Source organism: Pinus tabuliformis, chromosome 2_2, assembly GCF_031772625.1.
Source record: "Pinus tabuliformis cultivar Carrire ecotype Pingquan chromosome 2_2, CPIR1, whole genome shotgun sequence".
Classification (NCBI taxonomy): Eukaryota; Viridiplantae; Streptophyta; class Pinopsida; order Pinales; family Pinaceae; genus Pinus; species Pinus tabuliformis.
The window spans coordinates 1,194,328,258-1,194,353,990 of record NC_142300.1 but is presented as its reverse complement, the minus strand read 5'-3'; positions in this window follow the sequence as shown (position 1 = coordinate 1,194,353,990).

Here is a 25,733-nt window from a genome sequence, read left to right as displayed (position 1 = left end):
TTAAATCCGGATCAGTGGTATCAGAGCGGTCTGCTTTTTCTCTGTTTTTCTTTGCATGTCCCCAACAAGGTCGGGATATAAGGAGTTAGGGCTTGAACTGGTTGAACCTTTGCAAGACCAGCCTCGCAAATCCCGACGGCCTCCCATGGCGGACGAGAAGAAAGACGAGGGGGCAGGAGATCCCATCAAAATCTTGCTCGAAGAAGCCCTCGAGCGACAACGGAACGCGATGATGGACAGTTTTGCCCAGATCCTTCAGCGGCTACCGAGAAGCAACGCATCGGCTTCCAGCAGCTACTCTGGAAACGCCACACCCTTTAAGGTACAAGTTAATTTTGAAATCCCCATATTCGAAGGTCAGATAGACGCAAATGCCGTAGATAAATGGTTAAATCTGCTAGAGGGTTATTTTTCTGTTCATGAATTTTCGAGTCGGGAAAAGATTGTTTTTGCTCTCCTCAAAGCAGCCCCCCACGTCAAGGACTGGTGGGAAACCTACTGCGAGCAGAAGGATGAAAGTACTGGCTCACTATTTTCAGCCGCACCCACCTGGGATTCGTTCCGGGATGCCATCAAGGAGCAGTACTACCCTGTCGGGAGCTATGAGGATGAATACATAAAGTGGACCACGCTGCGGCAGGGAAGGGACCAAGACGTGCCGGAGTTCACCAATCTTTTCCATACCCTTCGCACAAAGTTGGGTATCAAGGATTCGGAGCAACATTTGATACTCAAATACCGTGGCTGCCTGCACAAGTACATCCAGGAAGAAATACAATTCCTAAACATCCCCTCGCTCGGCGCAGCATACCGGTAAGCCGTCAAGGTCAAGCAGAAGTTTAAACAAAAGAAGCGAGACTTTGGATCTGCGAATCCAAAGCAGGGGAAAGGTGCCCCTAAACCACAGAACAAAGGACAAATCCAAGGCGGGACAGCCCAAGACAACCAGCCGAAGCTGCAAGCAAAGAACAGCGCCGCGAAGCCGAGAAAGGACATTGGAAAATGGTGCGAGTTCCATAAGAGCTCCACTCACAACACAAGTGAGTGTCGGGCCAAGCAGTCACTGGTGGCTGAGCTAAAGGTTTCAGAATCAGATGCATGTTCCGACTCGGAGTCAGAACCCGATAAGGGGTATGAAAAAGGGAAGCAGATCATTGATGCGGACCCCAGCGCCACTGTTGCTACCGCAAAGATCCAGAAAAATGAACCCGAAGATCCAGAGGAGGAGGAGCGTCTCTTCCACTCCCAGATGTGGGTAAAGGGCTCCCCGATACAGTTCATTGTTGATAGCGGGAGTCAAAAGAACCTCATTTCGGCAGAGGTCGTGAAGCGGTTGGGCTTACCGACCACATCACATCCACAACCATACACCATTGGGTGGCTTCACCAAGGACGAGATCTTCGCGTGAGCCAGCAGTGTCGCCTTCCATACAACATCAAGCCCTTCACGGATGAGGTATTGTGTGACATTGCTCCCCTTGAAGTTTGTGATGTATTACTAGGACAACCATACTTGTGGAAGCGACATGCTGTGTATGAATCAAGGCCCCGTGCTGTTATTATTACATTGGGAAATAAGTTGTTCAGGATACCAGAGGTAGCACCACCTGCCGCCCTCTCTTTGATTACTGCAAAACAATGCAGTAAGATCATTTCCAAAACCAGGAAATTTGTTTTCCTGATGATACGCCCTCAAGGAAAGAAGAAGACAGTGGCCGCGGCCTCCAAACGGGGCCCCTCTGCACGACAACTACAGATGGACAAGATTGTGGAGGAGTACGAGGACATCTTCACCTCCCCGGCAGGGGTTCCTCTGCACTGTCAAGTCAAGCACTCCATCGATCTGACCCCAGGTGCACTGCTACCCAATGGACCAATTTATCGGCGCTCCGTTCTAGAGAACGATGAAATCAAGAGGCAGATTCAGGAGCTCCTGCAGAAAGGTCACATCCGTCCGAGTTCATCGCCCTGTGGGAGCCCGATCGTGTTGGTACAGAAGAAGGATGGGACGTGGAGACTCTGTATTGACTATCGGGCGCTGAACAAGATCACTGTCCGTAATAGGTACCCGATCCCACGGATTGATGACCTCCTAGACCAACTAAAGGGGGCGAAATATTTCAGCAAGATCGATCTGAAGTCAGGATATCACCAGGTACCAATCGAACCCTCAGATGTGTGGAAGACTGCCTTCAAATCCAAGGAGGGCCTCTTCGAATGGTTGGTCATGCCTTTCGGATTGACGAATGCTCCTGCAACCTTTATGAGGCTAATGGATGACATCTTGCGGCCATTCACCAACTCCTTTGTAGTAGTATACTTGGATGACATTCTGATCTTCAGCCAGAGTTGGGAAGAGCACCTCCACCACATCCGACAGGTTCTCCAAACACTGCGGCAACACAAGCTATGTGCCAATTTGGAGAAATGCACTTTTGGCATGACCGAGGTTCAGTATCTGGGATACATCATTGATGAACAGGGGGTGCATGTCGATCCAGCCAAGGTCCAAGTCATTCGGGATTGGCCCTCTCCAACCACTCTAACAGAGCTCCGCAGCTTTCTAGGTCTTGCCAACTTCTACCGCAGGTTTGTGTTGGGGTTTTCTCATATTTCTTGGCCCTTGAGTCAAGTCACCAAGGGCGGGGCGAAAGCAAAATTCTTTTGGTCTGAATCTCAACAGAAGGCATTCAGGGAGTTGAAGGATCGCCTCTGCACGGCACCAGTGCTCGCGTTACCAGATTTACAACAACCATTTGAGGTCGAGACAGATGCCTCTGACTATGCTATTGGGGCAGTCCTTACTCAACATGGACATCCAGTGGCATATCACAGTGAAACACTTTCAGACACAGTCCGGAAGTACCCCACTTATGATAAAGAGATGTATTCCATTGTACAGGCCTGCCGACAATGGAAGCATTACATTTTGGGGAAGGAAACGGTCATCCACACAGACCACCGACCTCTGCAGTTCATACAGACCCAAGGGAAATTGCAGAATGATCGCCATCAGAAGTGGTCTACATACCTGCAACAGTTTCACTTGAATATCAAGTATAAAAAGGGCAGCACCAATAATGTTGCAGATTGCCTCAGTCGACCACCGATCATGGCGCTAACCACCGTGCTCAACTCTTGCGGGCACGAGACTTCTGATTGGCCACTTCTCTACAAAAGCGACCCAGAATTCGGCCACACATACCAGACACTCTTGGAGGGTCGGCAGGTTGCAGATTTTCACCTCCAGGATGCCCTATTATGCCACCTCGGTCACCTTTGTGTTCCTTCAAGCGAGCGTGCCAAGATGATTTGGGAAGCACACTACAGTCGGGCTGCTGGGCATTTCGGGGTCGAGAAAACAGTGGCAGTACTGCAAAATTATTTCTATTGGCCGAATCTTCGACAGGATGTTGGGAAGTACATCCGATCATGTACTGCCTGTGCCATTGCCAAACCGACCATTAAGAAGCAAGGCCTCTATACCCCGTTGCCTACCCCTAGTCGACCTTGGGAATCCATCTCCATGGATTACATGTCAGGCCTTCCTTCCACTAAGCATGGAAATGACTGTGTTTTTGTGGTCGTCGACAGGTTCTCAAAGATGGCCATTATGATGGCCTGCAAGAAGAATATCACAGCAGAAGCCACTGCTAAACTCTTCTTTGAACGAGTGTGGGTGCACTTTGGGATCCCACAGTCTATCATCTCAGATCGGGACAGTCGGTTTCTCAGCACATTTTGGTCCAGTCTCTGGTCAATGCTGGACACCAAACTCACGAAGTCCACAGCCTTCCATCCTCAAACTGATGGCCAGACAGAGGTTGTCAATAGGATGATTGTGCACATTCTGCGCATGTATAACTCAAAGCATCCACGCACATGGGACGAGAGCCTCCCCTATGTTCAGCACAGCTACAACCGAGCTCTTCACAGCTCCACTGGCCATAGCCCTTTTCAGGTGGGTTTGGGATTCCAGCCACTATGCCCCATTGATGTGGCCATGCCACTTGCAGCTACTCACATGAATTCAGCTCATGTCCAGTCCGAAACAGATAAGGCCACCAGCTTCATTGAGCGCATCCAACATATTCGCCAGCAGGTCCATGACATTCTTGAGAAATCAAATGCCAAGTACAAGCAGCGACATGATCAACATCGGGTGCCACACAAGTTTCAGGTGGGCGACAAAGTCTGGTTGCATTTGCAAAAGGAACGCCTTACTGGAGCCTATCGGAAATTGAGACCACTCCGATATGGTCCTTACACCATTACTAAGGCTATGGGAGACAATGCATTTGAGCTCAGCATTCCCCCATTCCTTGGCCTGCACCCAGTGTTCAATGTGGACCGCCTTCGGCCATACTTTCCACCATTGCTAGACACATCCGACATTGCAGAACAGCTCAAACCCACAGAATTAAATCCAGATTGCATGGAACAAGCTGCAACTGATCGGATCATGGACACACAGATCAAGAACACTCGCCAACAGAATATCCAACTGTATCGAGTTGTCAAAGCAGGCCAACTCCTTCAGCAGGGCAAGTGGCTCACCAGGGAACAAGTTCAGCAGAAGTTTCCTCATCTCATGGAGGATCTCAACGCAATGGGGACCATTGCTTCCTAAGGGGGGAGGAATGATCCAGGTGGATATTGGTGGCCACCTGCCAAGTCCACCTGGACCCCCACCATTGTCTTTCTCAGCATTTTCAGTTTCCTTAATTGTAGCACAACTTACTATTTTTAGCAGTTTTTCGGGTCCTGAACTTCCGGAGCCGTTTTGAGGCCCTAAACGACGTTTTTTGGGAAATCTACCGCCAGCGATTTTTTTGATAAAAATCGTCTTTTCCGTCGTAGTCCTCGGAGAGATCTTTCCAACGGGCTATCATGCACGTCAAACGGAGATAGTATGACCAATTCGCGACCCCGGGAAGTTGATGTACCAACTTACCCAAAAACGGGGCCCACAATTTGGCGTTTCATCTTCTAGGGTTAGGTTTTGGAATGTGAAGGGTTTTCTATTGTTTCTCAACAATAAATAGGCCTCCGAGCCTCATTGTAAGACAGTTCAGAGGCATGTAGCCATCACATCTCTTCTCAGAGATAAGCTACCATCGCCCTAGCTAGTTTATTTCCATTTCTGTTGTAAGCATATTTAAGTATTTTCCATTAATGAAATGAAGTATTATTTCCGCTGCATCTTTGTGTATATGGTTATCTCTGTAATTTGTTGCGTTCCTGTTTAAATCCGGATCACGTGACGGAAAAGAGCATACACACGAGAAAAATCCTTCCTTTCTACTTTTGATTTGCCGAGATTGCACAGAGTCATGGGGAAAAGAGCATATACAGAAATGAAAGGTATGGATCTAGTAATAAAAAATAGAGAGATAAATAAACCGAAATAAATAGAGAGATAAATAACTAAAACTACAAACAAAGATTGTATACTTCCAGATATTAAAAATGACGTAGTTAGGGCTACCAAAAACCTTTTCACGTGAAACAAAAGGGGTTCTTCACTGAACATATGCTCCTAACATAATAGAGTAGTCCTCTTGGCCTGAAAATGGTTAGAAATAGTAGATTTAGGAAACGACAGTCGGATGCAATTTTACCGACTTCGGATTTGGATCACAAATGGATGTAGCCCTCAAATAGCTTTGATACCATGTAGGAGTGTATAGGGTAAGTTCCTGTTGAAGCCTCGAAAATCACTACGACAACATGAGGGAAAACCACCCAGTGTAGACTTTGAAAGAAGCTCCTTTTCCATTTGGTATAGTGGCTCCGGCTGGGGATAATGGGACCAGTTTCCAAGAAAAGATTTGATAGTGATGGTGGGATGATATATAATGTAACAGGAAATAATTAAGCTAAGTTTAATCTAATCTAACTTATAAACACATGCATATGTCCTATTTTAACACTATTTAACTATAAGTATACCTAGGAATCAAATACAATATGCGATCTACAAATGATGTCTTACATCAATTGATAATAAAGATCATTCAAGTGAAACAAGAAATTAAATCGTTTAACAATAATCATTTTGGATAAATAGTTATACAAAATGATTGAGAAAATTATATCGCACATAAAATCGTTCATGTATTCACAACCGAATCAAAGCTAACATCATACAGAAGTGCAATAATGCTAAAACTATAATTTAAACTTTCATACATAAAACGATTGAAAGAATAAGTATTGCTTGATTCATATATAAAACATGATCATAAGATAAAAATACCATATATGATAAGTCCTGCTCATGTGCTTTAACAATATTGACCCAATTTCAATCAAGCCAATACATTCTAAGAGTACAAAAGTGCATTTCAATAGAGCATGCTAGATATTTAAAGAAAATAGATCCTGTTCCATTCATTCCATCAAAACCTCCTCAAAAGTATAGAAGTGCAATGTTTTGAAAAGTGTTTTTGATAAAATTTCTAGACCCCTCTCTAAATGCATAAGAGGGATTTAAATACTAAACTATATGTCTTAAAATAGATTATTACAAAAATAGCTGAGGAGGTTTCAAACAACCTTCCTCAGAATATGCAAAAATAAAACTAAAAGAAAAATAAATAAATGACTAGCTCCTTTGAACTTGATCTCTAAGATCGCAAATATCAATCATTGGCTTGAGCTGAGGCGGTTGGCTGATTGCAGATTTTAACTGCCCAACAAATAAGGCATCTATTAGTGCTGGCACCATATTTTGTGTAGATGTTGTTAAACATCTCAGAGTCATCCATTGGTTGTGTGGTTTCACTAAAAACTGCCAGTATGCCTCCCAATTCAACTTGTTTAACTATTTGATTGCCTCCTCCTTTTCCTACGCTGCTTATTTCCACTGCTACTCTAGCTGTCTGGAATTAGGAAGAAATCCTAGTACACATTCCTTGACCAAATTGGCGCCATGAATATTTTCATTAAAGGTTTCTATTATGCTATTTGCTGTTGTCGTTTCTATTGTTGTTGCCCTTTATGCCTATTTCAACCAAGAATCCCAATCTGTGAACAAAATATCTTTATGAAACTCTTTCAGCTTTGGCAGGTCAACCTTCCTCCCATCCTCTGATTCTTGCCAAGTGATAAAATCAGAAACCGTTTTGTGGTTTTTGTCATATTCGAGACTCATATCAACAACTTGGTTTGTTAATTTATCACTGGTCTCGCAATAAGGATTTATCTGCGATATTTTCTGGCAAAATACTTCCTTTTGCTGCATTAGTAAGGAATTGAGGCTGAGCGCTTCCTTGATGAATTTGTCGATTTGCGGATTGTCTCTAAGTTTATCTATCATGGCTTGTATTTGAAACTCTTTTTCTGCTAAGATGGCTTGATGTTGTATTCTCATTTGTTCAAATTCCTTTTGGAGCTGGGCTACTTGTAATTTTACTTCATGATTAGATTTTTCTTGGGCTAATTGCTGTTATAACAGCAAAATTCTTTGTTCCTTTTCCTTGAGCAGAATTTGGACCTCTGTCTCCTTGTCAATAGTTGCTGTGGCATTGGCTCTTGTGAATTGCGACAACTTTTTGAGATTCTCAGATGGGTCGATAGGCGATTCCTTCCATACGATGTCCATTGGTTCATTTTTTGAAGTCGTAATAGCTAGAACCTTGAATTTTCTTTTCTTCCTTTGTCTCTTGACTAAAACTTTGTGGATAGGGCTATAGAATACATCTAGCGGAGGTATTTCCTCAATTCTTAAAACAATTTCTGAAGTAGGATTAGTGGGAATAACCTCAATGTCGTGAGTGCCTTTAGCTCTTAATCTGCTGTTTCTGGATTTGACTTATGCTGGGTCTGCTTGGGAGTCTGTATTTCAGATGTTTGCTCAGGGTTTGTGCCCGTGTGGATCTTTTTGTTGAACTGTTCCCATTCTTGTTCGAGGTCAATGACTGGAGCTTTACCTAATTGAGTCGAAGTAGAAGCAACTTCTACTTGTTTCTTTGCCTTGGCCTGCTCGACCGTATCCTCTGTACTTTGAGCTGTGTATTTTTTAGATTCTTTATTGGTGTTTCCTACCCCATTTTGAGACTGTCACTCTGAGTTCTATGACTCATGCGTAGATCTCTCTTGGGTTTCTTCTTTAGAGTTTTCTTTGGAGCTGTCCTCCAAGATTACAATGGGAGTTGGATCCCTTATTGGTTCAATCTGCAGTAGGTCCAATGGGACCTTTAATAATCTGTTTTTTCTGTACACATGGAAAGCCTTAACATTTTCTGGGGTCAAAAGTAGTAATGCCATATGAAAAACTTGTGGAAATGTTTATTCCTGTAGGAAGAGGTCATCAAAGGCATCTTGTTTGTGAGTGAACTATTTAACTTTTACTGTAGTAGTAAATTCTTTAATGGTGCCATTTGGGTCGTACTGCCTTCCCAGAAACGTAGCTAATTTCAGAAATTTAATAATCTCTTCTTCTTTTAATGCATGTCCATAATCATGTAGTGCAAAAGCACCACAATGTAATGGGAATGTAGGCCAAATGGCCTTCTTTTTCTCTTTCAATCCTGTGCTCATTCCACCTTCCCATGCTGTTTGGTAGGCTATTTCTCTGGCCATTAGTTTATTGGGGACATAATATGGGAGGACATGTAGTGAAACAATGCTCCCAAAGACTCTAATGTAGGTGAATGTTTCTTTCCCAAACCATTTGGCTACTGGCAAGATATCTACTTTGACCTCTTTAGAAAAACTAGGGGCGGTCTGTCATAAACTTCTATATGAATGGGTAGTATAACCCCTTGAAAAATATTATAAAAATGGGGGTGGAATTGAGTTTCCCACAAAATCTTGTGGTATACATGGATGGGAAGTGGATTCTGTACAATCCACTTCCATCCCATATTGGGAAACTAAGAACAAAAATAGAACGCATCCATAATAAAATCACTCATGAAAAAAGGGGGATAAACCCTTAAAGAGGAACTTGTTTTCCTTCTATATTATATAATGGCCTTTGCCAAATTATCTGATAAAATTTGAGCCTAGTTCATTATTGTTGCATTCACTTCTACATCTATTAATAGGATCCAATCCATGGAAAACTTGGTGCTATCGAGTCTACCGAATAACCTACATATCATTGCTGCTGCAAAAATATTGGGGGGGGGGGGAATGTATGCCGTTGAGTACATACCAGTTTAATCCCGTTTGAGTTTTCCCTCGCTTGATTTCTAGGTCTGGGTGACATTTGACGGGTCCTCATTTTCCTTGGTGAATTGCTCAAGGAATTGTTTGTTGTAGAACTTTTGCGGCTCAAGTAACTGGTACATTAGTTGTAGGCTGCTTGTTGAGAAAGACCCCATGAAATCTCTCCTATGATTCTTGAAGTTTTTGTCTATGATGTCTACCTCGTCAATTACCCATTTGACCATGTTTGTGTATCGGATTATTTTTGGTCTTGCTGCTATGCGGTGCAAGAAAGAACATGCTGTTTCGAAATAGGAGGCATCAGATGAATCCTAAGCATCTGATGTCGTCTTTGTTACCAGTGGCTTGGGCTGCTCTTCTTCTAACAAGTTATACTTGGCCTCCCATGTCATAGTTCCTCCGTCTCTGCTGCATGTGGTATCAGAGAAAAGCGACACCATTTCTGATTTCTCAGATGCAATTACCTTCCATTTCTTCCCCATCGTTTCTAACGATGTTCTCTGCGGAGTATTCCTGAAATGGAGAAAAGTAGAAGTTATTGGATAAACACGAGCGAGAATGATAGTGAGAATAAATGATACAGTTAATCCCAAAAAGGTGACAAGATAGGAGTTATTATTCAGAACGCAGAAGAAAAGATATCGTATCACGTCGAGCCGCTCCTTAACATAAATGCCATTAAATTCATTAAATAGCCACTAAGGCTCCTTATCATTGCTTTTATTACTTATTAAATTACCACATCGCAAATGGGAAGGAAAAACCTTTAAGGTGGGGGGTTCTAACTACGAGAATGCCGATTTTGCGATTGCGATGCAATATCGCAAATCACATTATCACATATTTGATTGTGCGCTTTCTCAAAGTTCTTTAGAATTCTGCGAGATGCGAGATAAGTGGGGTATCCTTTACCATTTGGAGCGTAGTTTGCTTGAAGGAGTAATTACTTCTTAAAGTGGATTTTCACTATGTAGCAGACTTAACTCTCAATTTATAGCTTTTTATTTTATCAGGTCCGGGCTTTATCGCATTTTGGAAGCTCGCACATTTCATAAGATTGGACTTTTAAGTAAATTGACGTGACATGATGAGGTTGAGTCATTCTATTGCAATATCACATCTCACATGTCACAACATGCTTTAAGAGTTGCGTCCTTTGTGTACGCCGATATGCGATTGCAATAGGCACTTTACTTATAGGAAATGCTTTAAATATTAGATTTTTTTGAATGAAACATTTAATGATGTCTAAGTTAAAAGTGGTGATTCATTCTATTTCAATTCACGGATTTTTTTTTTAATTAACTCTTCAACGCACTTGGTCCAACGATATGCGAAAAGACAAGAATTGCTAGTCTTAGAGTCTTTTGACTCGATATCCTGATTTATTTCTAAAAGTTCAAAGGAAAGCGCCTAAGTGCTAAATTTTTCTTGGAGAGTTTTTATTAAGGGTACCCATTTATTAATTAACATATTAACCATTAGAATAATAAATGGGGGGGTTGTTGAGTAGCACAACAATTGGCGATTTGTTGGAAGAACCAGTTATCTCTGATAGTTTTTTGAAATTTCTAAAACTTCCAAAATAAAGATAGTTCAGAAAATAGGAAATACATGAAATATAAGATAAGTAACATTTCTCTGAATAAGAAAACAAAATCCACCTAATTATCATCCATTTGATTATCCTTTTCAAAATGAAAATTCCTTTGTCTACATCAGTCTTTACTTGGTTTTAAAGATAAAGAAGGGTGTTGGAAATACTGGGGGGGGGGGGGGGTGAATCAGTAAATTTTCTTTTCAATTGTTATTTTACGAGTTAAAACATTTATATTCATAACACAAGATGAACAACAAGAATAAATTATTTTATTAATATAATCTTTTCAATAAAATAGATACAATATATATATGGTTCCAATTTGTTGCCAAGCACCAACTTGGACTTTTGTGAGGCTCCAACCTCCAGAGCACCAACTCTGTTTTGTTAAGGCACCAACCTTGGACTTAGGAGCACCAACTCCCAGGACACGAATCCTTCTAGTTTTGAGGCACCAACCTCAAGGGCTCCAACCCTCTACTGTCAAGGTACCAACCTTGGATATAGGAGCACCAAATCCAAGGACACAAATCTTTCCAACTTTTGAGGCACCAACCCCAAGGGCTCCAACCCTCTGCTGTCAAGGCATGTTTGATAGTAATGTTCTGCTCCAAAAACTCTTCTTTATTGAATTATGTCTGTTTACAGCTTCACTGTAGTCTCCATGCTACAACATCAATGGCAACCAGTCTTCATATGAAGGAGTCTTTACAACTCTTCATACTGTCCACACAGAGTCTGCAAAAGTTATCTCATGATGATATCAAATAGCCATCATGATCTCTGATAATGTCTCCACACAGCTTTAGTGAGTCTACTATTAGCTACACTAAGCTCTGCACAAGAACCAACTCTCTGTTTCAAGCCTCTGTTCTACCAGTCATAGTAAATGCTTCAGGCGTGACTGCTTCTCACTGTTCTCTTACTTCCCAGAAACAAAATCACATATGCTTCAATGCTGGTGCTGGCTACTGTTCCCTTCAAGCGATATCAAATGAAACTTTATTTATCTTTTCACAAAATTGTTCTTCAGAATGCATTATGTACCTGATTAATTCTTCATAGGTCTGAGTCTTTCACAGGGTAACACGATCAATAAAGTTTCTCGTCCGTCGACTTCCTCTTGTACTACTGGACCTTTGCCTTCCTCCGTCCTGCTGGACCTTCGACCCTTTTCTATCCTACTGGACCTACGACTTGCTCCTATCTTCCAATTCGCCAACAACAACTGCATAAAAACAATTCTTTATTTTCTTATCTTGATAGACCTGACCTTTGGCTTCCCTTTCACTCACTTGAGCTTCGGCTTCCTCAATGTTTGCTTGATCTTTTAGCTTCCTCTGTGCTCACTCTTTGGCTTCCTTTGTCTCTTCGAATTCATCAATACTCATATGACACTTAAAATCCCTTTCATTTACAAGTTTCTATCCTGAGGCCTGTGGGTTATGGCCCACTTCTCTTTCGGAAGTGTTCATTTGTGCTTAGGCCTCAAAATCCAGGACCATTCACTCTTATCAGAACATACAGGATTACATGGAAAAAACGCGCCCAAAACACTTAGCCAGATCTCAAAAATTATACATTTGCGTTCATAAATCGTTGGGTCCGCACTCCTCGTCCATCGCCTTCCCGCTGCGCTCTCCATTCACCAATCTCCTCCGTCCATTCCATTCTCCGATCTAACGGTCAATATTCACTTCGAAGTTTCAAACAGTCCATTGATCCTCCACAGTCGATCACCTACCACAAGATCCAACGGTTCACAAGGATTTTGGGTGGACAAAGAGCTTGAGGATTACCCGCCCGAAAAAACTGTTTCCTCTCTCCTCCTCGCTACTACATGTCGCTCGATAAGTGGAATCAGGGCTCACCCTTCAATACCACTTACCAATTCTACTTCACCCGAAATACCACTCCCTGTTGCAAAACTACTTTCCTTGCGAGTTAACGCCCTCACATCTATGCCATGCGATGACCATTAGATTTGTCGATCTATCGATCGGACGGTTCTTACTTACTTCGGGTTTAGCTCAAGTTTTATCGGGTTTCCCTTTGTTCCTCAGTGGCTTGATCTGGACCATTGATCTTTGAGATCCAATAGCCCTTGTGCATTCAGGTCTGTAATATATGTCGCAATCGGTAGTCCAGCGGTGTCAATTATTTTGAACATTGCGATTCAATGGATGCGATATTTCAATAGGTAATATTATAATTTTGCAGCAGGTCCGCATACATATCACAATCGGTGGTTCTGGGGTGACAACCCTTTATAACTTGCGCTCTGAGAGTTACGATAGGAGGATGCAATATAACAATAGGGCAGTTTATAATGGTGCAGTGGGTCCGCATATATATCGCATCTATATATTATATACTCTTCTACTCTTTGCTATAACTTGTTTGGGTCCGTGTATTATTGCAATCAACACTTTCAATGTGGCAAGGCTTTACAAGAGTCTTGTGATATGGCGGATGCGATAATATATTAAATCATATTGCAATGGTGTAGTCGGGTCCGCATACATATTGCTATCGCAGTTTTAACGTGACAAGGCTTTAAACACTGCGATACATAACTCTTGATATGGCAGATGCGATATACCATTAGGGCGCGATATAATAGGACCATCGGGTCCGCAACTATATATCGCAGTCGGGGGTTTCAATGTGGTACTTAATAGAACCCGCCAATGTGAGTTCTCTGATATATATATATATATATATATTGCTCCGCTCTTATCTGCTCTTGGTTTGTCACTCCTATGGATTCCGATACACTGCTCCAATAGCTCTTCTCTGATATTCCTTCGATATCTCATGATATGGTTCCTTTGTTAACTTCTCTTCCACTAGCTTCTCCTCCTGATGCGTGTTCCTCTTTTTTCCTTCTCTTTTGATGACTTCTTCCTCTTTGCGGGACTTCTTGGGCATATAATACATGCAATACTCCCGATATGGCTCCTCTTGCTCCAATAGGTCTTCCTTTGGCTTTGCAATATCTTTCAATGAACTTCTATGATACCTTCATACCTTGATGGCTTCTGATATATTTTCCGATATGCCTCTCTTTCTCTGATATTTTGCAATACTCCTCTGACGTGTTAACTCCTCTAATACTCTGCAATACTCTTAAGCATAAGCGATAGCTTTGATATGCCTCCTTTGTTAACTCCTCTATTAACAGACTCTTACTCATGGCTTGGCTTTCCTGATGGCCTTGCTCCTTGGCTTCTTGCTCTTGTTTCTTCATGGATCTACTCTGCTTCTCCTTGGCTTCATATCATCATTTAGTATCCTAGAATATTGCCATATTGACATCAATGACAACCTAAATTAACACAGGGGGCTATCGTAGATTAGCTTTTAGATGTACTCATTTGTCACAGGTAGTGCCTCTGCTTCCAGTAGGCATCCATAGCCTCGATAGGGTTACCTTTTAACCAACAATGATTCAATATCCCATCCAGATAAGAGTGCAATTTTTAGAGATAAATTGAGATTCATATATTGACTTCTTTTTCTTTATTTTCTAAACAATTTATTTTTGTAAAAAACTTTATTTTTTTCTACTTAAAGGTCATTGTCTTGGTTTGGTGGCCAAAATTGACAATGCCAGTCACTGGTTGTAATTTAACTGAACAAGCTGGCTCGTGATGAGACCCCTTGTCTTTTGATTAAAATAATCTCAAGCCATTACCTTGTTTTGATATGAAGTATTAGTAATATCAGTTTATTAATTCCCTATGATCATGGTAAGTCGGCTCTTGATGAGACCTCTTATCCTTTAAGTTTAAGTATATTTTAGAATTACACTCTAAAAAGAGAAAAAATTACTAGATGGGGAGAATCATTGACTCCTTAAGAGTTTCTGGATGCCAATTATAGATCTAAGGATGCTTTTCTCTAGAGAGTCTTTGCTTTGTTATAGATACTTTTCTTGACCGATGGTAGAACAAATGTTTCTTTATAAAGTTGTGGGTTTTTGCAAAGGACAAGTAGTTTTGGTGGAAAACAAGAAAATTTCAAAGTAACAGAACTTAACTTATGTCTCAAATGTGAAAATTATCATCTCAAGAGTCTCTACTTATACAAGCGAAAAGTCAAAATATAAAAGAGATTATTATTGTAAAGGCCAAAAGTAAATGCTATTTAACTTTTATTTTCCTAGAAAAAGTAAAGGCAATAGTGTACAAGGGATAGAAGAGGTTATCTTCTATGAAAAATATTTCTTCAAAATCTGCCCATTAACAGGTAGAGAATCTCTCTTGCCTGATAAATCCTACAGCAAAAAGGTGGATGGGCTGATTTGTTTTGCAATATGAAATGGGCCAAGCCACATTCTTTGGAATTTGGTATTCTTACCTTTTTCCTCGTGTGCTTTATCCCACTTCAATACAAGGTCTTTGAGCTAAAAGGATTTAGGACTTACAAAATTTGCATCAAATGAAGATTTAACTAATTGTTGATGATGTGCATGTGTGATTTTGGCTTTATCTCTTTCTTCTTCAAGTTTGAGGATTTGCAATTGCCTAAATTGCATAGAAGAGGAAGGAGTTTCTTCAATAAATTGGACAAGGGCTAGAGAGGGAATAGCTATATTTGTAGGGAGAACAATTTATTTCCCATAGACCAAATTAAAAAGAGAAGTGACTATTGAGGCCTTTTGTGTTATTTGATCTGCTGTTAGGATATTCCGACACATAGGAAATAGTTAAGTACAACTTGGTCTAGTATAGAGTTAGGTATAGAGTTAGGTAAAGTGTGTTTCTTTACTATGTACATTTTGTAACTTACAATCCGACGGTCACGATATGTAGTGATCCGACGGTTCATTCTCTCCTCGGTATTACCGACACTTGATCCGTGGCTTAACACCCGATTGGTCCATGATCTCTATTTAAAGAGCATGGAGGGTCATTTGTAGGGTAATCCGTCTATGAGAGAAGCTTATGTAAATTTTCATTCTTTTATTAATAAATTGCCTGAAGTGGCCACATTGGCTGAGGCCGTGGACTGTTTCCCTCTTTGAGGGTTATAACCACGTCAAAAGTACTGGTGTATTGATCTGTGATCTGTTTGTGAGCGGTGTCCTTTGGTGTTCTTTCTAAGGAACTTACCCTGTAAATTCCTACATGGTATCAGAGCTATTTGAGGGCCGCGTCTGTTGGTGATCCAAATCTGAAGCCGGTAGAACTGCATCCGACTGCCGTTTCCTAGATCTACTGTTTCTGACTGCTTTCGGGCCGAGAGGACTGCTCTATTATGTTGGGAGCATCTGTTCTAGTGAGGAACCCCTTTCGTCTCACGCGAAAAGGTTTCCGGTAGCCCTAGCTGCGTCATTTTTAAGATCTGGAGGTATATAGTGTTTATTTGCAGTTTACAATTATTTTCTCTCTGTTTATTTCGGTTTTCGGTTTATTAAGCTTTTTTATTACCGGATCTATACCTTTCATTTCTGCATATGCTCTTTGCCCTGCGACTCTGTGCGATCTGGGCAAATCAGAAACAGAAAGGAAGGATTTTTCTCATGCGTATGCTCTTTTCCGCTGCGCCTTAGTGTGATCTCGGAAAATCAGAAACATTGAGAAAAATATTTAGTTTGTGGCTAAAGCTAACTTCGAGCCGCAAGGTTCGTTTTTGAAAATATCTAGTTTCCAGCTAAAGCTAACTTCGAGCCGCAAGGTTCATTTTTTTTTTTGTATGTTCGTGTTGGGTTTTGTGTTTTTTGTTTTGTAGGGAAAAAGAGCTTTCTCAAAGCAAGCACGCAATCCAAAGCATCAAACCCCCCTCTCTCTCTCTCTCTCTCAAACTTTTTGTATAGCTCACTTGGTGCAAAACTAATTTATGAGAGTAGAGGTCTTGGGTTCAAGTCTCCATTTTGTGGGGGCGGATGTTTCATTTCCGCACATTCCCGCACTTCGTCGGCGACTTCATCAAATTTTCTTCAAAAAGCCATAACTTCTTCATCCGGAAGCCGTTTTCAGAACCGTTTTTTTTGAAACAGCCTAATTTTTTGAGATCTTTCCATTGCAACACTTAGTTTCAGCATATATAGCTTCAGTTTTTTTAAAATGGAAAGTACATGCCAAGTTATTCTTGACAGCACCAACTACTTCCAATGGTGGTCCTACATTGTGGATTTACTTAGAAGTAAAGGTCTTTACAGAATAGCCACAAGCCAAGAGACCAAACCGAAAGATGAAGACAAGGCAACTAAATGGGAAAATAGACAAGACCAAGCACGTGGGTTGATAGGGATGTCTATTTCTCCAGATCTTAGATTCCATATTGCAGAACTTGATACTCATGATGAAGCAATGAAACAGATTACTAAAGTCTTTGGAATTAAAAATGAACTTATAGCCCATCAACTTGAAAATGAATTGCTTACATTGGACCCCAATAATTTTTCTTGCATTGAAGATTTTTTGTCCAAGTTCAAGACCCTTAGACTTCTCTTGGAAGGTGTTAAGGTTAAGAAAGAAGATAGTAGCCTTATCTACTCCATTCTTACTAAGTTGGGACCAGCCTATTCTGTGTTTGTTTCCACCTTCCATTCTACAAGAGAAGCCTTCATTTCTCAAGGACAAACCTACAAGTCCCCTTCCTTTGATTCCTTAATAAGAGAACAAGAAAAACTCTTACACCTTGGTCTTCTTCATCTTGGAAACTCTTCTAAGAAAGCGTTAGCCGCCCAGCAGCAACCAAATCCAAAGAATCCTAAGAAGTTGTATCCTAAAAAGAATGGTCCTAAACCAAACAAGGGTCCTAAGCAATTTCAGCCTCAAAATGAAAAATCATTTCAACAAAATGATAAGACAAATAAAAACAAAGGGAAGAAGACTGATAGACATTGCAACTTTTGTAATCGAGATGGCCACTTAGAATCCAAATGCTTTAAGAAGATGGAAGCCTTGGAAGCAGCAATGAAGAAGCATAACATCCATTTGGAGCACTCTTCAACTTCAACTTCATCTTTAGGAATGGCACTTTCTACATGTGGTTGTCAAGCATCTCGGTCTGGCTATGCACTAAATGTATCTTCTTCTTCTCATTCTCATGAGTGGCTCATTGATTCTGGAGCTTCTTATCACATGGCCAAAAACAAAGCCATGTTTTCTTCTTTAAATGATTGTAACACCAAAAATATATATGTTGGTGATGATAGATCTCTTAGTGTTGTAGGGACTGGAACTGTTCATCTAGACAATGGTGAGTTTAATGATGTATTATGTGTTCCAACCTTATCCTGCAACCTTCTATCTGTATATCAGATAACCCATTCAGGTGAAGGTAAAATCGTTGAATTTTCACCTCACGATGTTGTAATTAAGGACCTAAGAGATCCTAGACAGATTTTAGCTACTGGCATCGCTGATGATTCTACAAGGTTTTATAAGTTTCACAAATTTGGGTCATCAAATCTTCCCTCAGTATTTGTTGCTCATAATGATGAAGTGAGCAAACTTTGGCATGAGCGATTTGGTCACTTAAACTATCGCTTTCTTCAAAATCTATGTAAAGAAAATATGGTGATAGGTCTTCCAATGGTCTCTTGCAGAGATGGTGTTTGTTCCGGATGTGTACTCGGAAAACATCATCGGGACAGTTTTGAAAAACGTGCCTCTTGGCACGCCTCAGCCCCTTTACAGCTCGTGCATAGTGATTTATGTGGTCCACTTCCAGTTGCTTCATTCTCTGGATACAAGTATTTCTTAACTTTCATTGATGATTTCTCCAGACGCACTTGGGTATACTTCTTAAAACTCAAGAGTGAAGTATTTAACATGTTCTTGGCCTTTAAGGCCTTTGTTGAAAAACAATCTAGACATCAAATTCTTAAGCTAAGATATGATAATGGCGGAGAATATGTTAAAAACACATTCATCAACTTTTGCACTGAGAATGGAATTCAAATGCAACATACTGTTCCATATACTCCACAACAAAATGGTGTAGCTGAAAGGAAGAATCGCACCTTAAAGGAAATGGCTAATTGTATGCTTCAATCTAAAGGACTTAGTCTTAATTATTGGGCATAAGCAATTAACTGTGCAAATTACATAATAAATCACACTCCTACTAAGGTTTTAAAGAATATCACTCTAGAAGAAGCATGGAGCTCAATCAAATCAGATGTAAGTCACTTTCGTATTTTTGGAAGTGAAGCATGGGCCCATATTCCAGATGAGAAACATAAAGCTTTAGAACCTAAGAGTGAAAAATGTATTTTTGTTGGATATTCTGAAGATGTCAAAGGATATAGACTTATTCCACTTAAGTCCAAAAATGTTTCATTAGAAGAGATGTAAAGTTTGCTGAAAATATATCGGCCTGCGAGCCTAGTTCGGCGGCTGTGCCACCTCTCCCTATCTCTTCTACTTTTGAAAATATTTCTTCTTCAGATGATGAAAGCGAGGATGAAAATCCTCCCCCACCTTCTCAGGATCCTCCTTCAGCTCCTCACCTTCCAAAATGGGTTCGTGCTACTCGGGAAGCAGCAGGTGATCTTGCCGGTGATCCTACAGATCAGCGACATACACATTCTCAGTTCGAGAGAGCCTCTTCTTTACTGGCTCAAGCTTCAGTGAATTATGATCCTGACACCTTTGCAGAAGCTTCAGGCCATCCAGATTGGGAAGCAACTATGAATGAAGAATATCATTCATTATTGGCAAATGATACATGGGATCTTATTCCTCTACCAAAGGGACGAAAACTTGTTAGATGCAAATGGGTTTACAGAACCAAGTATGGACCAGATGGGAAAGTTGATAAACATAAAGCTCGTCTTGTTGCTAAGGGTTTTTCACAAGTTGAAGGCATTGACTACACTGAAACCTTCTCCCCTGTTGCCAAAATGAACTCTATCCGCCTTGTTCTTTCCCTTGCTGCTTCTTTCAAATGGGAAGTCCATCAGATGGATGTTAAATCCGCCTTCTTGCATGGGGACTTGCATGAAGAAATCTATATGGAACAACCTATTGGCTTTATACAAACAGACTCCAGCCTTATATGTCGGCTTAAGAAATCCCTTTATGGTCTCAAGCAAGCTCCTCGCGCTTGGTATGCCAAAATGGATAACTTTCTTTTAGAAAATGGCTTTTCTAGGTGTCATTCTGACAATACTGTCTACACCAAGAAAGTGGGCAAGTCTCTTATCATTCTTGTTCTTTATGTTGATGATCTTATCCTGACTGGTAGTGATCCCAACCTTATAAACCATGTTAAGTCTAGCCTTAAAAGGAAGTTTGAAATGACAGACTTAGGACACTTACATTATTTTCTCGGTCTTCAAGTCTTGCAATCCAAGGAAGGTATTTCCCTTTCTTAGTCCAAGTATGCCTGTGATATACTATGCCATTTTCACATGGAAGACTGTAAGCCAACCCCTTCTCCCTTTCAGTCTGGAGTCAAACTTTCAGTCACTTGTACTTCTCCTGAAGTTGATGCTACCTTATACCGTCAACTTGTAGATTTTGTATCTAACCCATACTCGTCCTGACCTTTCCTTTGCCATTGGCCTTGTTGCTCGGTTTATGCAAAACCCACATGAAAGTCATTGGAAAGCAGCTAAAAGAATATTATGTTCGAGGTACAGTTCAGTTTGGGATTCATTACAGTGCCGAAGCAGCTCCTCTATTGATTGGTTTCACTGATTCCGATTGGGCTGGTGACCGTGATGATCGGAAGTCTACTGCAGGTTATGTGTTCACTCTTGGTTCAGGACCTATTACATGGGTTTGCAAAAAACAAGGTGCCATTTCTCTTTCTTCAGCAGAAGCAGAGTATCGTGGTGCCGTAGAAGCTAGTAAGGAAGCCTTGTGGCTTCGTCAGATCCTGTCAGAGTTTGGCTTTCAGCAGCAGCATCCGACTACACTTTGGTGTGATAATCAAAGTGCCATTCAGCTATGCAAAGATCCAGTCCAACATCAGCGCAACAAACACATTGAACTACACATACACTTCATCAGAAAGCTCATTCACGACCATGTTATTGAAGTGCAATATTGTTCAACAGATGATCAAGTTGCAGACATCTTTACAAAGGCTCTCACAGAGGTGAAGTTCACTAAACTTCGATTTATGGTTGGAGTTCAGGAAGTTGTCACTAAGGGGGGATAGGCTCTAGTGCCTCCTTCCTTCTCCTATTGTGTCATATTTGTAAATCCTTTAATCCTATCCCAAGTTGTTCTTAAGGGGGGATGTTAGGATATTCCGACACATAGGAAATAGTTAAGTACAACTTGGTCTAGTATAGAGTTAGGTAAAGTGTGTTTCTTTACTATGTACATTTTGTAACTTACAATCCGACGGTCACGATATGTAGTGATTCGACGGTTCATTCTCTCCTCGGTATTACCGACACTTGATCCATGGCTTAACACCCGATTGGTCCATGATCTCTATTTAAAGAGCATGGAGGGTCATTTGTAGGGTAATCCGTCTATGAGAGAAGCTTATGTAAATTTTCATTCTTTTATTAATAAATTGCCTGAAGTGGCCGCGTTGGCTCAGGCCGTGGACTGTTTCCCTCTTTGAGGGTTTGAACCATGTCAAAAGTACTGGTGTATTGATCTGTGATCTGTTTGTGAGTGGTGTCCTTTGGTGTTCTTTCTGAGGAACTTACCCTGTAAATTCCTACATCTGCCCATAGAGAAAATGTCAAAGATTTGTGCCAATTTTTTTGACTTTGATCAACGGTTCATTTGATGATTCTTATGAGATTTTTGTTTGTAGATTCCGCAAAACCATTTCCATGGGGATAATAGTTAGCAGAATATTTAAGTTTAAAATCGCCTGTGAAATAAGATGCATTGTCAAACATGAGGGAAGTTGGTAGACCGAATATGGTAATAATAAATTGATCAATAAATTCGATGATGTTTTTAGAATTGGCTACGTTAAGTGGAATCAGTTCCACCCATTTTGTGAAGTAATCAGTTGCTGTAAGGATTTATCTATGCTGCTTTTAAGAGTAAGGAAAGATCTCACCTATTATGTGTTGAGCCTCAAACCTGCACCTTCCTATACACCCTCTCAGCCTTCTTTTTCCACTTACTTCATCCACCAAGCTGTTAAATCATTGCATTATAGTCTAAAAAGAGCTTCTGACATGGTTTTCTAACTATGCTTATGACTGTTGTTTGGTTTAGATTTTTGTTCAGGCAGCTGCGGAAACTTGTCAGTTTCCGCAGCCAGCACAGGTTTCCGCAGCCATTTTGTTAAAGGCTATGCTACAGGTGTCCTATGAAGAAACGAGCCACATGGGCAAGCTACAAGTGACGTGTACATGGAACGTGTCCCTTCAGATCAGCCAAATCATCCATAAAAGGTCATGGTCAACAAGGGTCAAAGGCAAAGCCAACCAAGGAATTTAGCGGTGGCACGTCTCTGTTTTGAGCACGTGAAGGTTTACGTGGCACAGTCCTCAGCTCACGGAGATATCGACACACCTGGAGATCAACCCCGTAACCTGAATCCAGCAGCTACCACTCCGAGGATTTAATGGACATGATGACCATTACGCTAGATCTCGGGCTGAGGAGATCTACGTGTCTCTGGCAACGCAGTTAACAACATAGGATTTAGGAGTTAGTTACAAAACTTTTTCATTATAAATAACACGTTGATAAACGCAGTGTAGAAGTTTTTGAGATGTAATTTTTGAACTGTTGTTATTATCACCCCACTGCACTCTGTTTTACGTGTTTTGCTGTTGCTTTAATACATGAGAAGACTACTTTCTTGAGCTTGTTTTTGTGACTGTTCGTTGACTGGCTGAGGTGGCAGAGGGCCCCTGCGCACTAAAGCTTTGTATAGTTATCATTTGATTTTATTATGTTTCTGCTTTCATAATTATTAGCTTGTATATAACATGCTGTTTTGATATTTTTAATTCACTACTGTTTACATTTTCATTTATGTTTTCTTATAGCTGTCAGCTGATCAGTGCTTTTCTACAGGTTTTCTTAGGCAGCCCAGGCAAATTTTCAACTTTTTGACAACTACTGACATATGAGATCATCTTGTCCTTCCTGCTAATTTTCATTTTCTGAAGTTTAATTCCAGCACTGTCATTTTTCAAATTGTGTTTTGCTTATTTATTTTTCTGCTACTTAGACATCATACTACTCATTTGTTTATGGTTTCTTTCTATAGTCAAGTGACTCTATTAGTAAGGAATCAAAATATTACTTATTGTAGTGTGATTTAGTTTTCTTTCTTGCAATTTAGATATCATATTGCTTAACTTGTTCATGATTGCTTCCCATAAGGTAGATTGAGCTGAAGGGTAAAGGATCAGAAGAGTTGAAGTAGTGTGATTAGTTTCCTTTATGCAATTTAATTTCCTGCAATTTAGATATCATATTGCTTAACTTGTTCATGATTGCTTCCCATAAGGTAGATTGAGCTGAAGAGTAAAGGATCAGAAGAGTTGAAGTAGTGTGAATTAGTTGCTTTGCTTTCAGTCTTTGAGTTGCTTTAAGTTCAATTTTTACTTTCTTTTTCATACAACAGTAAGGATACTGGGCCATTGTCATTAGTTCACTGTTTGATACATTTACTTCCTCTTAAGAATTGATTTCATTACAGTTATCTTAGAGCTTTCTTTTTGAACACTTTTAAGTTTGAAAAATCACTGTAGAAATCACCATTACCATCCATACTTAACTTTCATTTTCGCCATCACACACTAGGGAATCCATAACAGATAAATCCAAAAACAAACTAAAAAAACTCAAACACGACAAAAGACTAAGAAAATGGTTATCTTGTACATATAGTACACTTCACTTCATCATTTTACGAATCCCGGATTGACATTTTAATCAGCAATTTAGAACACACTAAATTGACCAAACATTTTGGCGCCGTTTCCAGGGAAGTGAAACTAGGTAGCCAATTTCTTAAAAAAAAAAAAAGAAAAAAAAATTTCAAGGAAGGAAAATTGATAACCTCTCAAAGTATGCTCTCCTCGTGCACTTAGTGTGATCTGGAGGATCAGAAAAGAGAAAGTTATTGGTTTAATATTTTCTTGAGTATGCTCTCTTCTTGCACCTAGAGTGACCTGGAAGATCAGAAAGAGAATTATTAGCCTGACTTGAAGAAAAATAAAAATGATATGCATAGAGCAAGAGATTCTAGGGGAAGGTTTTTAGCTAGAGCCAAGAGTTCGATTTTCACAAATCCTTCTACCTCAAGGAATAGACAAGGGACACCTCCATCATCTCCAACCTACACTCCTAGCCCTAGGATTCCTGGAATTCAAGAGGCAGTAGTTGAGTTAGGAGACTCTTCCTCACCATCCATCGAATCTGAATTAGGAAAAGATCCTTTCTTTTCTTCTACAGGGAGACACATTATAATTGAAGAAGTAGAATCATCTGAGGAAGAAGAGGGAGAAATTCCTCCTCGTTCGCCATTAGTAGAGGAACCAGAGGACTCTGAAATCTCTGAGAAAACTCCGAGAAATCTTGCAAAAGCATTCTACTGCATTTGCATGGGAATATACTGATATGAAAGGTATTGACCCTAAGACTTGCATTCATCACATCTACATTGAGGAAAATAGTAGACCAATCAGACAACTTCAGAGAAGGATGAATCCAAACCTTAGGGAGATAGTGAAAGAAGAGCTCCAAAAGTTACTTAATGTAAACTTCATTTATCCAATTTCAGATAGCCGATGGGTTTCTCCTTTGGTTATAGTACCTAAAAAGAATGGTAAATGGAGGGTATGCATTGATTACAGGGAATTGAACAAAGCAACTTTGAAGGATCACTTTCCTTTACCCTTTATCGATTAGGTATTAGATACTTTAGCAGGCAAAAAGTATTTTTCATTTTTGGATGGTTTTAGTGGTTACAATCAGATTCAGGTAGCACCTGAAGATCAGGACAAGACCACATTTACCTGTCCATGGGGAACTTTTGCTTACCGAGTACTTCCTTTTGGATTATGTAATGCACCCGCAACATTTCAAAGGGAAGTACTAGGAATCTTTTCTGATGTAATCCATGATTGTGTAGAGGTTTATATGGATGATTTTACAGTTTATGGTAATTCGTTTGAAGAGGCATTAGAGAATTTGGAAAATGTCCTTATAGGATGTAAAGAAACAAACCTATCATTAAGTCATGAAAAATGCTTTATGATGTTTACTGAAGGGATTGTTTTAGGACATCATATTTCAGGAGATGGGATTAAAGTTGATAGATCAAAAGTTGAAGTCATCTCCAGGTTGGCTATTCCAAATTGTCAAAAAGATGTTAGAAGTTTTCTTGGATTTACTGGATACTATAGAAGATTTATTGAAAACTTCACCAAAATAGCATCTCCACTCTTCAAATTACTTACAAAAGACTGTGAATTCAAATGGGATCCTGATTGTCAATCTGCATTTGAAACTTTGAAAACAAGAATATCTGAAGCACCCATTTTGAGAGGGCCGAATTGGAAACTTCCTTTCCATATTTCCACAGATGCTTCAGATACAGCTCTAGGAGCTGTGTTGGGACAAAAGGATTTAGTTCCTTATGCCATTTAGTACACCAGTAAAAATTTGACTCCCACTGAGTTAAACTATACTGTGACTGAGAAAGAGTTCTTAGCTGTTGTTCATGCAATCAATAAGTTTAGACACTATATAACTGGCTATGAAACTTTTGTCCATACTGATCATTCTGCAATTAGATATCTCATGAATAAACCTATTACTAACGGCAGAGTTACAAGATGGCTCTTACTTTTACAAGAATTCAATATTACTGTGTTGGATAGACCAGGGAAACAAAATACAGTAGCTGATTTCTTGTCTAGAATCCAAAATACTAACGAAGATTCTCCTGTAGAGGATAAGTTTCCAGATGAATATTTGTTTGTAGTAACTACTAAGACTCCTTGGTATGCAAATACTGCTAACTATTTGGTTACAGGGAAGCTACCTCCACA